This window comes from Schistocerca gregaria, chromosome 6 (genome assembly GCF_023897955.1).
Source record: "Schistocerca gregaria isolate iqSchGreg1 chromosome 6, iqSchGreg1.2, whole genome shotgun sequence".
Lineage (NCBI taxonomy): Eukaryota > Metazoa > Arthropoda > Insecta > Orthoptera > Acrididae > Schistocerca > Schistocerca gregaria.
Window position 1 is genome coordinate 160,565,465 of NC_064925.1, and position 16,232 is coordinate 160,581,696.

The window sequence follows — 16,232 nt, forward strand, 5'->3', positions numbered from 1 at the left end:
GAAGGAAGACCGCCTGCTACTGTGCCTTATCTACGGAAATTACAGGCGGGGTGGACTGGCTTGGGCATATGGACTTATTTTGTGAGTATTTTAATGCGTAGACTGACGTGAAACTATTCCGAGATACCTTCTATGTTGTGCGGTTCTTATACTGTGTGTATTAGGCTAAAGTTCAGTTTTGTTAAGAGGCATTTCCGTTAGTTATGTTGATAAACTTGTCTTTGTTTCACATGTCTTAATTTCTGTTTTCTTTGTTCTCTCTTATAGGTCAGTGGTTCCTGTGATGAGTACTAAACACAAAAACAAGTTCAATTTTTCTGTCTAAGTTGCCGCCTCTTGGGTGTTCTGTTCAAATTTCATTTGTACAACATTCTGGAGGAATTTGAAATCAAGATATGTACAGTACTAAATCCATCTGACTGTTCATGTTAAAAATATGCCTGTTGATTGGGTGCGAGTTCAGTGTGTAATTTAGGAGTATTAGTTATGCTGGCGTGGGCACGCAATTTTAAGTATATTACTTGTTGTTGAAGCCAACTGGGTGTTTGCTTTTTTCTTTTCTTTAATTTTATACCAACATCTTTTATCGTTCGCCATTTGTTTTACGCTGTTGTCTAATAAGGGCTCATAGTTCAGAGCTGAGAAGTAAGTGGCCACTCATGTTAGTTGTATTGGTATGCCATATTTGCAAATGCAAATGTTTTTCTCTCTGTTTAGGTCATATGTTTGTGTTTCACCTACCTTGGAACGGAACTATTGAAGAGGTTAAATTTAATAGTTGGCTATCTCAAGTTAAACTGTTCAGTTTTTTCATTCTAAAATTGTATTGTCTTTTTGCTGGCATTAGTTGATGTTTCTCTGGCTTACCAAATATGTACTAAACAAATACATAAATTTTTGGCGTACCACTTTATAAGTAAATTGTCTTTTCTCGTCTAAATGTTAATTTTTTTAATCTGGAGCCTTACCTCTCCCAGCTCCTCGCTATCTACAGGATTTCACTTCTCTTACCAGTCCACCAAATTTTCTAATACCTTCTGTGCCTCCACATATCTGATGTAATAAAAACTATTTACTTTCTTAACATACGATCAAAATATACGATATTGTCTACTTCACAGGTTATATAGAATCTGTGACTGAGTTACCTAGTCTTTGAACATTAGTATATCGTGGATTCCTCCAGATACCCAGTAGATGAAAGAAACTTACATTCTATGTCTTTGGCTTTGTTAAACTACCTTAGAAGATATTCGGAGCTCAGCACTGTGACTATTTTAGAACATCGGTCATGCTAAAATACGTTAGAGCCATTTCTGCTGTAAATTAATGACCTGCAAACAGTATTGACAGTGGCTGTTGATATACTTTCCGGGATGTGAGGTCGTGGTCCAAGAACTTTTCTGCTCCTTACGTTTTGTCCAGGACTACGCTGGAATTCCTCAGAGGCGCTGCTCCGCTGTCGGCAAGACTCAAGCGCAGTCCTGGACGAAACGTAAGGAGCAGAAAAGTTCTTGGACCACGACCTCACATCCCGGAAAGTATATCAACAGCCATGTCACCCGGTCGTGAAAGCCTTCATTCTACAGTATTGATTGTAACCTCATGCCACTGCAAGCCATCTTCAGTTATGTATAACGAAGTCTATCCGATGAAAACCTGTATAAATAATCAATCAGATGCTGCAAAATTTGTAAACAGTTTTCAAATGTTCAGAAATATAAAATGTTGAACTTCACGAAACGTAAGCTCCTATTATCCTGTCACGACAGACTCAGCATAACATAACTGGACTCAGCCAACTCACACAGGTACCTGCATGTAATAATTTTTAGAGATACGCAGTGCAATGATCACAAGAGCCCAGTCGTGGGTAAAGCAGTCTTCGCTTCGCTGGTAGGATACAGGTAAAAATGCGGTGAGTGTAGAAAGTAGATTTTTTGCTAAACAGTCGCATGAATAATCCAAAAAAATTCCTCAAACTTGTTGGACCATACCAAATAGGCTAACAGATGAGGCTGATCGGATACAGTGAAGGGCAGCACGAACGGTTCAGTCCGAACTTCGTTTTCGACATGAAGTTAGACCACAATCTTCGTTATGTGGCGTTTATGCCACATCACCGTGCCCACGTTTATTACGTTTTGATGCTGTATTTTTATTCACAGTATGAGACGATATTTTTTGCGGAAGGCTAGTGAGTAAGTAGAACCACAAGGCAGATTCATCGAACAACGCGTCAGATGGTCACATAGCAAGAGAACGGCGGGTGAGCAAGAGGCGTGCCCTTCTGAAGCAGAGAGACAGTGGTGATTCACCTAGCACGCTGGGCATCTAGAAGTGAATCGCTTATCATTTATATTTACTGTTTATATTTACAGCTCCAGCCGTGCTGACTTAAAAATTTTAACTACTGTCAGTGGTTATTGATGAAAAAAAAGGTTCAAATGGCTCTGAGCACTATGGGACTTAACATCTGAGGTCCCCTAGAACTTAGAACCACTTAAACCTAACTAACCTAAGGACATCACAGACATCCATGCCCGAGGCAGGATTCGAACCTGCGACCGCAGCGGTCGATTGGTTCCAGACTGTAGCGATTAGAACTGTACGGCTATTGATGGAAATGATGGTCCACTCACAAGTGCGTCCTGAGAAGGCACGGGCCACACAACTGAGATAGCTCGTTGCTAGTCTGCTATCGATCTCCGTGGAAGTAATACATGAATCCGTGTATAACATCTGACCTCATATAAAGACGGAACATTCTGTTGAAAATTTGCCTTCGATGACGTACTTGTCCGATGTTGTGTTAATCCAAGGAAATCTACATCGGTGTTCGAGGTGGCAACACGCGAACTAATGTGTGAAGTGCAGCTGCGCATAAAGACGGAAATAATTGTTGAAGTCGCCCTAGAAAACGTATTTGTGCGATCTCACGTTGATAGGAAGATCGTCTGAAGCATTTTTGTGACTTTTGCGGTGCTCAGAAACTAATGATTAATGACAGGGAATCTTGTTATGAATATTAATGGTGGACTGACTTTAAAAATCGTATTACCAATTTTGTGTTAACAAAATAAAAAAAAACTGTTGGCATCTTAACATTTTATGATTCTTACTACGTTTGGCATTTAAACCTAACCACTTGTCTCATTATGCACTGTTTATGGCACAAGCGTAAGAGCTGGCAATAGACAGAGAAGAAACCAAGCGGACCAACAGCTATGGGGCGCTTAAGAAGACGTGAGGTAAGCAAGTTGCCTTCAGTTATGTTGTGAAAAGTGATCTCAGATATTTATTGCTAAAATTCACTGTGTTTGTTAATCCCGGCGCATCTTTAAGACGGGAAGTTTCAGTTATTGTAACCAACTGTGTAGCTTATGGAATTCAAATCCGCGATTACTGTGAGACTACATTTCACCATCGACACTAATATTCGTTACAGTTTATTTCTTAAAACATTACAATTTTAGGTAAACGCTCTAGAAGCCGAAAATTAGCCCATAAATCAGATGATGGATGGTTTGATGGGTGAGAAGAAACTTCGAGGTAAGGCCAAGCGACGAACCTGAAACAATGGTATGTGCTATTTCGAGCGTCATTTTCCGTTAGAAGTTTCTTTGAGTCCTGTGAGGCACTTATTATAACCTCAAGGGAGTTATAGTATTTTAGATGAAGCCCTGTAGCTGAATGGCATCGAACAACCAAGGTCACTACTTCACGTACTACCTGAAGCAGTGTAGGCTTCAGATTTGCATTGTTGTACATGTTATCTCAACTTGTGAGATCTGAGAATATTTCTACTGATTATATAAAAAATTATGCACTCTTGCTACATTCTGTTAGGGTACCAACCAAAGAATTTACATGTATTAAATATCATGTTCTAATTCCAGATGGAACAAGACAATCTCAAATACAATAAATAAATTAAGTCTTACAGTAGGCAAGTAAAATATGTTGAAATATGTATTTTGTTGCTGGATCGTATTCACAATGGAGTTCAGAACAGAGGGAACAGCGACGTTACAAAGTCATTTTCTATCGTGGGTGTATTTGGTGATTGTGGGTAATTACGAAGTATACGAGCCCGGATTTGTAAGGATTACTAAATAAATACAAAAACGGGAACTAACCCATGTTTTGTCTAACTCTTTTGCCATTAATACAAGTGACTGAAAATTTGGCTACTCAGAAGCTATCCGGTACAAAAATATGATATTTCTAGACCTTTAAAACTTCAAATCGCTTAAAGAATTAGACGAGTAAATACTGAAATAGTATACTGATACTCATAATTTTTTTTTTTAAAAAAAGGAGGTGGCTATGATGTACTGAACTGCCTGTATCGTCAAGTAGACAACCTCCAATTTGTAAACGAGATGGAACAGCTCATACCATATAATGAAATCGAGGTCACATCCTCCAGCAAAATATGATTGCGGTAAAAAAGGGTTACCCAAACCCGTAGCCTTTCAGTGTAACAAATGCATCAAACCATTGGCCCCCAGCGTCGACTGAACTCATGGTATGAGGTTTAATTTTTTTGCACCAGTTTGTGAAAGACTCAGTCTACAAGTATTCTATTCCAACAATCGTAGTTGAACTAGCATGCTACATAGCAACATCGGTAAATTCAGTAGACTGTAAACCTTATAGGAATCATAGTTCCGACTGATAAATATTGCAGCCTTCCTTGAAAGTAGTTTTCTTACATAACCTCGAGTAGGCATGAATCATTTTTAATAAAAGTAATAATTGCCAGCCAAACGCTTCAATTACATTTTTCTAGTGTAGAGCTTGGTGCAATAATGTCCACATTAAAGCGATGCTTCCTAAGGGGAAACATTACTAATAAACTTGCTAAAACATCTACACTTTGAGAAAACTGCCACTCATGGTATCTGGCGAGCCCCTGAATTTGCACACACTATATCCTGATTGGCTAATTTCTGTGCTAATTAACTACGATACAGCGCAAAGTAAGAACTTTTTTTCTTAACAATTGTTTATTGGCACAACCTGCCCTGCAAAACCCTTAAAACCTTTCAGAGCGTTTTCGGGCTCACTGTATAAGCACCAACATGTAAGCAAGGGATTAAATGTCGCATTTATGTCTTTTTGACGTGCATGTGGTTAACGAGGAAACGGTTACTCTGGCGGCGTTATTACCGAATGCTTCTAAATAGATCCAACGTGCTGCTGTTATTTTCTTGGCAGCCGAAGGACAGACATCGGTAGACATCCATTGGAGAATAAAGAGTGTGTATGGGGCAACATGGCTATCGAAAACCACCTAGTGGAATGATGCGCCAAAAGGTGTTGCTACTTCATGATAAAGGACATAAGCATATCGTAAATTCGTAGCGAGAAGTTACACCAACACAAGTTGGAGACTCGAGCACTCGTCCCTTATAAAAGGCCTTGAAGGGTCGACGATTCCTGTCTGACGAAGATGTACAGCAGGGAATTATGACGTCAAAAATTTGTCACACAAACCACTGACGTTCGAAAGCACAGTCTGTGTGACGACGGTTTAGTTGTTGCTTGAAGGGTATGGACAGGAACTATAGTGGCAAGTCAAAGCGTGGTCAGTTACCGCAATGCCGGCATAAGAAAGATATCCGACCCCGAAGTGAAGCTCGGCAGCCAGTCTAAGTTTATCAATAATGTTCGATTATGTGATTACAGGAATATAACAAGTGCACAAACAATACAAACTCGCCAACGTGCTTGACCTTTCTGTTTAGAGACTGGTCTCTGATGTCACAATCCAGGACAAAAGAGGAGTTACGTAAAACTTAAATCTCCATAAAGAAATCATGGTCCATCTGACGAGCCGGTAGCACATTCTGAAGGCATATCACCATAGGTACAGTGAAGACAGAAGCCGTAGAGCAATCACCAATACACCTCACAGCAGAAGCAGCAGTTCTCTTTGTTGTATTTGATACACAGACTTCATCCTGAAGAAATCGAGCAGTTCCTCCTGAGCTATGGCACCGTCGACCTTGCTCCGGCTTTGATCGGGGTTCGATATCTGGCATTAAAACGCAGTTCATATATCAGAGAGCTCTGGCGTGGCTAGTGAAATAGGAGCGCACACGGTGGGGCTAGAGATACGACCGACAGAGGAAGAAGACAGGGAGAGACAGTGTGTCTGAGAGAGAGAAACAGAGAGAGAGAGAGCGAGAGAGAGGGAGTGAGGGAGAGAGAGAGAGAGAGAGAGAGAGAGAGAGAGAGGTGGAGCCATAATGCAACTAGCTGTACGAAGAGACGCTGTGTTGTGTCCTGTGTGTGTGTGTGTGGGGGGGGGGGGGGGGAAGGGGGGGTCAAAATCTGAGGTCATCAGTTCCCTAGAATTTAGAACTACTTAAACCTAACTAACCTAAGGACATCAGACACATCCATGCCCGAGGCAGGATTCGAACCTGCGTCCGTAGCGGTCGCGCGGTTCCAGACTGTAGCGCCTAGAACCGCTCACCCACTCTGGCCGGCGGGGGCGGAGGGGGGGGGGGGGGGGGTTGTATGCGTCAGCTGGGTCTTGCCCAGCTGAGTGGAGTACGTGGTGTCGCAGTGTCTGCAAGTGACGCGTGTTAACTTGATTCAGTTCCACGAGAGGATCGCACTTTCAACAAAGTTACTGCTCTTTACTTGCCATAGAAGGCACTATTCCCGAGATAGTTTGTGGAACAAAGTATTGGTCGTAGTATGTACAATGTGCTCAACTTCAGCTGGGTTTTGTAGTGTGGCAGATGTATAGAAAAACTGTATTCCAGCACTTGCAACGAAGGATGCAGTGAAAGCTTTACATCTGGTAAGAACTCATCCTGCTCTAGAAACTGGTAGTAAAACCAACCTGTCTGAAGTTCACCATACTGGTTATCAGACATGAATTTAGCTCCAGTGCCTGCGTAATAACGTGGCGGAAACACCCCCCCCCCCCCCCCAAATATATCGGTTGGTTTCACAATTAATTTTTGTAACTCTTCCTCTAGTTAAGCATCATTTTAAGTAAATTGAAAGACCTCTCTTTAATACAGCGAACTACGCTAAGCTCTGATATTATTAAGGGTTAAGATATTTTGTTTACATTGCTTTGTTCTTATAAGTTCGTGACAGTTGTGCTACTTTTACAGTGTGCGGAAATTGTGTTGATGTAAGGCCGGTGTGGCATGTGTGAGTGTTACCAGCTGTCCACCCATCTAACGTTAATCTGTGATGTAAATGGTGTTCTCTTCGAAATAAGATGTCTGATGTTCTCTTACTACAAAAGGGATTGGACAAATTCCCATGTCATTTTTATCTTACAAGTGATTTAATTTCCTGACAATTTTGAGTATTTGTTTTATTAAAATTTACTATAAAGCTTATGCAAAGATATTTTAAAGTTGTAGAAAGCTTTGAAAGTTTTAAAGTTGATTTTTTAATCTACTTTAAAGGTATTTAAATGTTTTGACATCTGATTTTATTGCAAGGTTTTGTATAAATCTAAATTTAAACTGTCTTGATTTTGCATTTAGAGGAAGGCTTTGCCTAGAATCCAGTAGATGTCAGTAATTTTGATTTCAATTGCCAGCCTTTGGATATTTAGTAAAATAAATAAGTTTTCTTAAATAGTGTTTAATGCTTTTTGTCCCAACACCTCTCCCTCTCGTCAACCTTGGAACTACCCGTTTAGTAGAAAACTGATTAGTATTTGTCTCAGTAAAACTGCATGGAATAACTGAAATTATAATATTTTCCATTGTTCGCCCTCTACTGTGATTAACCACAGCTGGCTAAAATCCAGGGGATTGTTAGAACAGGTGTGTCGATCACCAAAGTCATGACCGGGATGATGCGAACGACAGAAGTTCTGTGATAAGATACGTAACGGGAAACAACTACATTATCTTTCCCTAGCACAGACATTACTCTGCTACAAATGTAATGATGGTTTCCTCCTCGATAAAACATTCAGGAGGGGTTATCACACAAAATGTGTATGCCAATTATCGTAACCTATGTGGATTGTTAGGACGCTTTGGCTATATGGGAAGCTGAGAGATCTAAGGACGGAAAGGATGCAGATAGGTATGGTGCGATGGCTAGAAGAAGGAATTTTTACGTTAATGGCCATATGATTATTCTTCCTAGGCCCGATAATGGTAGAGCTGGCTATACGGTTCACACAAATGAAAAGAAATGTAAGATAACCTCATTTGTAGTAGTGATATGTAGTGGGGTGAGGAGGGTGGCGGGTGGGGGGGGGGGGGGGGAGGGATAGACGGTGACAGTTGATAAACATGACAAGATAATCGTGGAAAAGTGGACGAATATTTCTATGTCGGAAGTATAGAAGATGAAAAAAGAAAATACAAGAAATACTTAGAAGCAGGGGATCTCATGCGGCGAAAGGACTCTCTGGACTCAGGTGACAAAAGTATGGAACACCTCCTAATATAGTGCCGGACCTCCTTTTGCCCAGCTTAGTGCAGCATCTCAACGTGACATGGACTCAACTAGTCTTTGGAAGTCCGCTGCAGAAATATTGGCTGGCCGCTGTGGCTTAGCAGTTCTAGGCGATTCAGTCTGGAACCGCGCTTCTGCTACGGTCATAGGTTCGGATCCTGCCTCGGTCATGAATGTGTGTGATGTCCTTAGATTAGTTAGGTTTAAGTAGTTCTAAGTTCTAAGGGACTTATCACCTCAGATGTTAAGTCCCATAGTGCTCAGAGACATTTGAACCATTTGAAACAGAAATATTGAGCCATACCGACTCTATACCTGTCTATAATTACAAAAGTATTGTCGACACAGCATTTTGTGCACGAACTGACCTCTCGATTATGTCCAACAAGTGTTCGATGGGATGCATGTCGCTCGATATGGGTGGCCAGATTATTTGCTCGAATTGTCCAGAATGTTCTCGAAACGAGTCGTGAACAGTTGTGGCCCGGTGACATAGGGCATTGTCATACATAAAAATTCTATGGTTTTGTAGGATCATGACGTCCATGAACGGCTGAAAATTGACTCCAAGCAGTGAAACATCCAGAGCTGCCAAGGTATTTCATGTAAACACAACTCCAGTTTTCACAGTGCCTTGTTGAAATCTTAGGTCCATGGCTTCGTGGGGTTTGCGCCATACTCAAACCCTACTATCAGCTCTTACCAACTGAGAAGGATACGGTTTTCCAGATGTCTAGGGTTCCAACCGTTATGTAATGAGCCCAGGACAGGCGCTGCAGGCGATGTTGCACTTTTTGCAAAGGCACTCGCGTCGGTCGTCTGCTACCTTAGCCCGATAACGAAAAACTTCGCCGCTCTTCCTAACGGTTACGTTCGTCGTACGCCCCCACATCGATTCATTCGATTATTTCAATCAGTGCTGCTTGTCTGCTAGTATTGACACCTCTATGCAAACACCGCTGCTCCCAGTTGTTAAGTGAAGGGCGTCGGCCGCTGCGTTGTCCTTGGTGAGAGGTAACGCCTGACATGTGGTATTGGTTCAAATGGTTCTGAGCACTATAGGAATCAACATCTGAGGTCATCAGTCCCCTAGAACTTAGAACTACTTAAACCTAACTAACCTAAGTACATCGCAAAAATCCATGCCCGAGGCAGGATTCTATCCTGCGACCGTAGCGGTCGCGCGGTTGCAGACTGTAGCGCCTAGAACCGCTCAACCACTACGGCCGGCCATGTGGTACTCTTGGCACACTCTTGACACTGTGGATCGTGGAATACTGAATTTCTAAAGATTTCCGAAATGAAGTTTCCCACCATGCGTCCACGTCCAACTAGGATTCCTCGTTCAAATTCTGATAATTCCCGTCGTGCGGCCTTTACCACTTCTGAAACTTTTTCACGTGAATTACCTGAGTACAAACGACAGCGCCGCCAGTGCACTGTCCTTTTATATCTTGTGTACTTGATACTACCGCCGTCTGTATATGTGAATATCGCTTTCGTCACCTCAGTGCATAGAAAGAACGTCAAAAAATATTATGTAAACTTTGTAACCAGAGAACAGTTCAAGAAAAATTGTGTTTGGAGCTCAACCAGGTAAGAGTGCAAACATGCAAAGTAGGACAAGCAAAAATTAAACTATCAGAATATTTTGGAATATGGTGTTACACAACACTGTTGGAGATCACATAGTTGATCGAGTGATGTATAATGTTATGTAAAGAGTCAACGCGAAAAATTTGTAAAATACAGAACATAATGGAACGAAAAGAATGTACGGTTGGGTACAAGTTACAAAACTAGGGGCGCCTGAAAACAAACAACTGAAAGGGCGGTACAGGGAAATAATCGCAAAGCCAGGACTGTATACCACTACGCATGGCAAATCGTCAATGCTGTGGAGGTAGCAGGTAAGCTGAAGCGGAGAGATTCACTGGCAAATCTGCTTCAAACAAATATTCCTGTTGATGAAAAAAAACTATTAAGAAATACAATTACAGCTTCGTAGAACAAGAGGTTATGCACTTCATCCTGCGAACCACAGATGAAGGGCAACAGGCAAGTCCTATATTATCATATTTCCGGAAACTGAAAATTTGTGGTAAGGACTATGGGACCAAACTGCTGAGGTCATCGGTCCCTAGCCTTACGCACTACCTAATCTAACTTAAACTAACTTACCCTAAGGACAACACACACACACCCATGCCCCAGGGAGGTCTCGAACCTCCGACTGGAGAAGCCGCGCGAACCGTGACCAGACGCCCAAGACCGCACGGCTATCCCGGGCGGCCCAGATTTGCGGAAACCGGTTGACACATGACAATAAGGAAGTTCATAAGAGACAGAATTAGTTCTCAGATATGCGAGTGACTCGTGCGGTAGCGTTCTCGCTTCCCACGCCTGGGTTCCGGGGTTCGATTCCCGGCGGGGTCAGGGATTTTCTCTGCCTCGTGATGACTGGCTGTTGTGTGCTGTCCTTAGGTTAGCTAGCTTTAAGTAGTTCTAAGTTGTAGGGGACTGATGACCATAGATGTTAAGTCCCATAGTGTTCAGAGCCATTTTTAAGTAATAGAACCTAGTGCATTTTCTGGATTGCGCACGTACCTCACAGACGAAAGTTTCGTAAATAGTGTTCCAGAGAAGTGTGATGAAACCGCTCCTGTTCTCTGCATACATAAACGACCTGATGGACAGGGCGAGTAGCAGTCTACGGCTGTTTGTTGATGACCCTGCAGTGCGCCGGAAGTACAGTCTCTGAGTGACTGTATGAGGACACAGGATGACTTAGAAAGGATGTCCATGTCATGTGATGAATGGCAACTTGCTCTAAACGAATAAATATTTGTCCCACGAAATCCTTCATTTCGCTGTCGATATAGCGTGATATAAATGTAGTATTGTCGGACGTCGGGCTGCGCACTAAGTTCAGGCACCATACATCAGTCTCAGGATTCAATGGAGGTGGACGAATGAGTCGTAATGGTCCGCTATCGCAACAAATTTCGAGAATTATGTCATCCAGACCTCATACAAGATACACGAAGCTAAATGAAACAAATCTGAAGTGTCAAAGCAAAATGGCTAGAGAAAAAAAGTCAATAGAACTGACCTTCTGGAGCTCATAATTGAAATAATTTTTACAAAGTTTAAAATCAAAGCTGCCAAGATCTTGGTGCAAAAGGATTTCCAGTATTAATCCCACATGAGATATTGGTTAAATGTAAAGAATAAATCGAGGGCTTCAACATCAGGGAGGAACGGTCTGCTGACGTAACAGGAGCAGTAGTGGTTGCTAGTATAAAGGGCGCATGATAATTACTATAATGTTCAACAACATTTTTGTAGCAAAGTATGGGAATTGTTTTGTACTAAGGTTTTGGCTAAAGGCATTTTTTTCATATGACACGCGAATTTCTACCCATAGAAATCCACGAAATCGTTGCATATTAGTTTTTTCTGAATATCTGTTTTTCAACCCATCTTCTGTTACCGAACTGCATAAATAGCTTTAGTCAATTTAGAAGAACTCCACTTTCTTTAATCAATCTTCCTCATCATCCTTTTGAAATCCTGTACGAGAATTCCAAGAAAATAGGAGCGTGTACAAATGTGAGCATACTTTAAATATGAAAAAATGAGAGATCCGGTTGTAAGTAGGCTGTTTAGGTTTTCTTATTGGTAATGCCACACAGCGCTCTGTATGAAAAATCACTGGCTGTGCTGTGCGCTGTCTGTGGCTAGTTTGCATTGTTGACTGCCATTGTAGTGTCGGGCAGCGGCAGCTGGATGCTAACAGCGCGTAGCGTTTGGCAGTTGGATGTGAGCCGCCAGCGGTGGTAAACGTGGGGAGAGAGATGGCAGAGTTTTGAAATTTGTAAGAATTGGTGTCATGAATTGCTATATACATTATGACTATTAAGGTAAATACAATGTTTGTTCTCTATTAAAATCTTTCATTTGCTAACTGTGCCTATCAGTAGTTAGTGACTTCCGTAGTTTGAATCTTTTAGTTAGCTGGCAGTAGTGGCGCTCGCTGTATTGCAGTAGTTCGAGTAACGAAGATTTTTGTGAGGTAAGTGATTTGTGAAACATATAGATTAATGTTAGTCAGGGCCATTCTCTTGTAGGGATTACTGAAAGTCAGATTGCGTTGCGCAAAAAAAAAAAACATTGTGTGTCAGTTTAAGCACAGTCTTGTACAATTGTTCTAAGAGGACGTTTCATGGTTTAACCAACTGAAGTTTACGCAGATGCAGCCTACATTTTGCTGGCCCAATAAATATTTAACTGAATATGTAAGTAAAGCAGTTTTATCATAAACTATAACCTTAAAACTTAATACTCAAGAAAACATATATGTTCGAAGGCTTACCAGCTAATGTAAAGGAGAGACAACGAAAAACGTTATACAACACAAAACCTTTTTTCCATTGCAAAACATGCCATTGCAAATTTTAAGTGCGCAAAGTGTATACTGTACCACAATGTGTTAGAAGTCTTATCTAGAGTTGTGCAGAATACAGAACCAGCAGACCAGGTCTCAGTTGTAGACTGGAGAAGTCGAATTTAGGAGAGTTCCCTCTACGAAGAGTAACTATACATATCCCTCAGTTCAGACAAAGTACCTGAGCAAATGAAGGTGGTTTGGCAGCACTGCCAATGAGCCCTACATAAAACTGTAGAATAAAGCTGTGTTTGTTGTCAATTACATCTCAGCACTGTGAGTCCTAACAATGGTTTGCAGTGATTGCAAGTTTTTCTAAGTTGCGGAGGTATGTGTTTTAAATTAATGCAGAAGAAGTGTCCGCTGTTCGTGATTTTGGGATTAGCGTTGCTGACTTTGGATCTTGAGGTTCTGGGTTGCATTGGGGATTTTCCCTGCTCAATACTGAATGTGTATATGTTGCCCTCATCATCAAATGACTTGCGACTGATGGCCGAACATACCAGATTATCTGCCTAGCCAAGAGCGCCATTTCAGAAAAAGAGAAGCCTGTTACCGTTTAAATACACAAATTCTTTTTGTTATATTCGTTGAGAGTTAATATGAAATCGTAGAAACGAAAAGGCAAGCCTTCTGTAAAGAACTTCTACAAACTTAATACTGAGGTGCCAAAAGCCGTGGGACAATGATACGCTTATACACTGATGAGCCAAAACGTTATGACCACCTTTTTAATAGCTTGATTGACCATCTTTGGCACGAAATACACTACTAATTTTGGGTAGCAGAGATCGATCAGTTTGTTGGTTCGTCTGTGGAGGTATGTGGCATTAGAAATCTAAACAGAAGTCATGTAATTCGCGTAAATAACGGTCCGCTGATTTCCTTACGTGGTGGTGGCGCTCGATAGCGACACAGATCGGTTCCATAGGATTTACATGAGGCGAATTTGATCGCTGAGACATCATCGTGTGTTCACTATAATGCTCCTCAAACCGCTGGCTCCGAGTCACGGACAGTTATACCCCTGGAAGATGACATTGCCGTCGGGGAAGACATCAATAAAGAAGGGATGCAGCTGTCAGCGTGTTCTCGATTTCTACCACACGTCCCATACAGGCATAGCGTAACATAATACCCCTCCCATCAGCCTGCGTCGGTGGTGGGCTACACGTTTCGAGCCGCCATTCACCTCGATGACGATAATTGTGGAGACGACCATCGACCTAGTGTAGCAGAAAATGTGATTCACCCGAAATGCCGACACGTTCCCATTGATAGGCGATCGAACCCCAGCGTCCCACGTTCACTGCAGTCATAATTGACGATGTCGTTAGGTCAACAGGTGAACACGTAAGGGTGGTCAGCTGCAGAGCTCCATGTTCAACAATGTACGATGAACGGTGTGCATCAGCATCGTGCTCTTTCGGCGGAGATGCCACAGATCACCACCTGTCCTTCATTACAAGCACATGAACCCCACGTTCTGTTGGGTTGGGTTGTTTGGGGGAGAAGACCAGCAAGCGAGGTCATCGGGCTCGTTGGATTTGGGAAAAATAAGGAAGAACCATCCGGGCAATTGCCTAGAGCGATTTAGGGAAATCACGGAAAACCTAAATCAGGATGGCGGGACGCGGGATTGAACCGTCGTCCTCCCGAATACGAGTCCAGTGTGCTAGCCACTGCGTCACCTCGCTCGGTCCCCACGTTCTGTGACGAGTCGTGGACGTCCAACCACTTACTGCACAGTGATGGTTCCACTGCCCTTCTACCTCTTTCTGTAGATGATTACAACAGTAGCACGTGAACATTGGACCAGCTTAGCTGTTTTCGAGATACTCGTTCACATGCTCTGCGTAATAATAATCTGCCCCTTGTCAAAGACGCTTATCCGAATGGATTTCCTCATTTGCAGCACATATCGTCACCAGGGTGACACGCGTCCGTCTCAGCTCCGTTTACATACTGTTGTTACTGCGTCACGTGCTCGCAACGCCACAGGTGGCATGCAACGTCACGGTCGGCAGTGGTCATAATGCTTTGGTTTAACAGTGTAGATATGGCTCTAGCATCGCGTACACGGGGTGTTAAAGGACTGTGCATTGGCTAAGCTGTCATTTGTACTCAGGTGATTCATGTGAACAGGTATCCGACGTGATTATGGCCGCACGATGGGAATTAACAATTTTTGAATGTAGAATGGTAGTTGGAGCTGGGCGCACAGGACGTTCTGTTTCGGAAGTCGCTAGGGAATTCAGTATTCCGAGATCCACAGTGTCAAGAGCTTGCCGCGAACAGAATACTTCAGGTATTACCACTCACCACGGACAACGCAGTGGCTGACGATTTTCACTTAACGTCCGAGAGAAGCATCATTTGTGTATAGATGTGAATGCTAACAGACAAGCAACACTGCGTGAAATAGCAGCAGAAAGCTATGTGGGGCGTACGACAAATGTATCCGTTAGGACACAGTTGCGAAATTTGGCGTTAGTGGGCTATGGCCACAGACGACCGATGCGAGTGCGTTTGCTAACAACATGAGATCGCCTACAGCGCCTCACCTCAGCTCATGATTACACCGGTTGGATCGTGGACTGCTGAAAAACCATGAGCTGGTCAGATGAGTTCCGATTTCAGTTGGCAACTGATGGTAGGGTTGGAGTATGGCGCATACTCCACGAAGCCATGGACTCAAGTTGTGAACAAGGCACTGTGCAAGCTGCTGGTGTCTCTATAACGGTGTGTGCTGTGTTGATATGGAATGTGTTTATGTGGTCTGGTCCAACTGAACCGATCATTGACTGGAATTAGTTATATTCGTCTACTTTTTCACCATTCTCAGCCATTTATGGGCTTCAAGTTCCCAAACAACGACGGAATTTTTATGAATGAAATGCACCGTGTCACCAAGCCACATTTGTTGGCGATTGCTTTAAAGAAAATTCTGGATAATTCGAGAGAATAATTTGGCCATGCAGATAGCCCGGAATGAATCGTATCTAAAATTTATGGGACATAATCGACAGATAAGTTCATGCCCAAAGTCCTGCACCGGAAACACTTTCTCGATAATGGATGGCTGTAGAGGTAGCATGGCCGAATATTTCTTCCAGCGACTTGTTGAACCCACGGTACGTCGAGTTACTGCACCACGTCGGACAATAGGTCCTACAGGATACACAGGTCTGTAACATAAAATTTTTTCAAATTTATTAATTGATATTTATAGTGTTTTCATAGCTCATTTCGGGAAAAATAGTGAAAAAATTCCATTATGCACAGTTATTACACAAACTGCTTGTCTAGTTTTAGCTGTTTACGATAT